Genomic DNA, 2695 nt, shown 5'->3' with positions numbered 1-2695 from the left:
CTCGCTAAGCAATGGAAAGAAAAAAAGTAGAAAAAAACCCCATATCTGACTCCGCGGTGCCCTCATACCATGAATTTCTGAATCAGTGGTTGCTGCAGGTCCCGCTCAGGGGATTTTGGGTGTGTGGGAGAAGAGGGGAAGGAAGGGGATTGTTCAACCCGTGCGTGACTCATATTCTTCAGAAGCTGAAAAGAGCCTTTTCAAGGAGATTTTCCAGCCACTCAGGTCCTCCAAAGGGGCTGCCCTATGGCCCCAGGCCTAAGGTTTTGCCCATCTGGCCTGCCACCTGAGCCCAGCCGAGCTCTGGCAGCCCCTGCCCAGCCTGCCTGTGCGATGCAGCCTGGACAGCGGTGCAGCCCGGGACGTGAGGTCCAAGGGACTTGTACGTGCAGCAGGAGGTGCAAGTAGGGTGAAGGTGGAGATCCAGCTCTGTGAATCAAGGCTGGACCTCCATCCTGCTGTTCTACGGGGGCTTCCACAGGCCTGGGAGCACAGACACAACCCCCGCTGGCCTGTGGGAAGCAGCACACGCTGCCTGCTGTCAGGATCCTGCTGGACATCCCACCTGGGCAGCCTCAGCCTGCCACCACCAGCCAGACACCTCATCTGCTGGCACAGGTTTCCCAGAGGGGTGAAGGAGGGGACAAACATCCCTCCTCAGTGTGCTGGGAATAGCCACCTCAAGCCCTAACCCGCTGAGCCTGGCTGAGGGAGCCCAGGCCCAAAGGTGCTGGAGCAGAACAGACTGTGCCCCTTGAACAGCTCCCCTTCTCCAGTGCCATCAGCCCCATCCCCTCCACAGGGGTTTTCACAGCTCGCTCATCGCTGCCCTGGACACTTCCACTTGTTGCAGCAAACAGCATGACTAAGGAACATCATGGGGTTGCGCCTGTGTCTCCCCAGCCCGCGCAGCTCTGGCTCACTTGGGAGGTTGCTGGCCACACGCCTGCGCACTTGCGCAGCGCGCGTTAGAGGAAGCCCACCTTGCTTCTCGAGCAGAGCTGGAGCACCGTCGCCCACTGCCTTGCTCCTGGAAGAGCAACCTCGGGCAACCTCAGACTGCTCTCAAGGTAAGTCCTGCCTCCTGTGCTGAGCAGCCGTGCCCCTCAGGCCCCTAGGACCCTGGGTTTCCCCTAGGAGTGTAGCACACTTGGCTTTTATCCCCCACGCATCCTAGAAGGGGACCTGTCTCACCCTCCTGCCATCAGTAGCATCCCCTGCTCCGTGGTACCCAGTGCTTCTGGCCTGGGCCCTGGGCTTGCACACACACCACAGGGCCCCCCCTTTGCTGGGCTAATTCCTCCCCATCTTCAGACCTTCCTAGGGCTCAGGAAGGATTCTGCAGGCATCGCTGGGAATGGGGGGAAGGATCAGCAAACCGACTGCGATGCACTGCCCGGCACCAGCTCCCTGCCCCGGAGCGCAGCGCTGCCACAACACCCTTGCTGGATGGCACAGCCTCCCCGTGCCAGCCAGACTGCTTCAATTAGGGGCCAGCTGCCGGCAAGCGGCGCAAGTTAAAGCCTTTCTTCCATGCCTGCAGCTCCTTGAACGTGACCTAGTAATGCAGGTGCTATTTTCTTTCCTCCCGTGACAGCCGGCTGACTTGCAGAGCCGATGCCCTGCGGGCGGGAGGGAAACATCCATCCGTCTGTCTGCGGCGGGAGTGTTTAAGCAGCCACGGGAAAGGGTGCTCCAGAAACGCAGGAGGCAGCACGAGCGTGGCTCTGCTCCGAACCGCCCTGGTGTACAGCTGACATGTTCCAGCCACCCAGCTGGCTGCTCCTCTAACATACTATTCCCTGCACATTTTGTTTCCCCTGGGGCCTGCTAATGCCTGCAAATGATGGCCCTAAATACCTGACCTTGCTTTCTGCACAAATCCTGTGCTCTGCTCCATCCCAGGCGTCCCAACAGCTGCTGACAAGGGTCTGGCAAGAGGCTGCTGAGGCCCTCTCGCACAACATTCACAGGGACTTTGTTCTGAAACCCTTCCTGGAAACCGAGTCCTTGACCTGCAAGTGTGGCAGAGAGAAATCCCCTTTCCCTGAAAGCTGTCCAAGCCTTCCCCTCCCTGACAGCCTGCCCCTGAGCACTGAAGCCATTCGTATCTCTGCATAAAATGCTTTTACTCCCACCGTGGCTATCAAGTTGGTTTTGGCAAACCCCAGCCACCCACTGATCTTCTGGTTTTCTCCTCTAGGGCCTGTAAATCAGCTGCTTTGCTGTTGTGTTATGAACCATCGGCTACCGTTGTGTTTCTGTGCACCCTCAGAAAACCCCTCTCAGCACCAGCCAGGCATTTGCTGTCTCTCACTCTCCCTGGTTTCCCCTCTGCCCATGGTATCGCTACTGCGTCGGCGTTCACGGCTCCATTTGGGGTAGAGCTAGCTGGGCCTGCGGGCACAGGTCTCTTCCCCTCGGGGTGGGCAGCAAGCCAGCCCTGCTCGCGGCGCAGGCAGGGATCGGGGCGTGGAGGGAGAGCCGCGGGACAGGGCAGCATTCACTGGCAACACAGAAACAGGAAAAAAAGCAACTTCCCCACTGGCAGGGAAACCAGTGACAGCACCAGCGCCGGCACTTGCTTTCTCCTCCCCACACCAAGACAGCAGGTCTCTCTCCAGCCTCTATCTTCCCAACATCTCCTCCTCTCCCAGCTCGCCCCAGAGCCGGCCGAGAGGCAGCCACGGGCCCG

The sequence above is a fragment of the Egretta garzetta genome, unplaced genomic scaffold (genome assembly GCF_000687185.1).
Source record: "Egretta garzetta isolate BGI_Z169 unplaced genomic scaffold, ASM68718v1 scaffold56, whole genome shotgun sequence".
NCBI classification, from domain to species: domain Eukaryota; kingdom Metazoa; phylum Chordata; class Aves; order Pelecaniformes; family Ardeidae; genus Egretta; species Egretta garzetta.
This window is presented reverse-complemented; position numbering follows the sequence as displayed.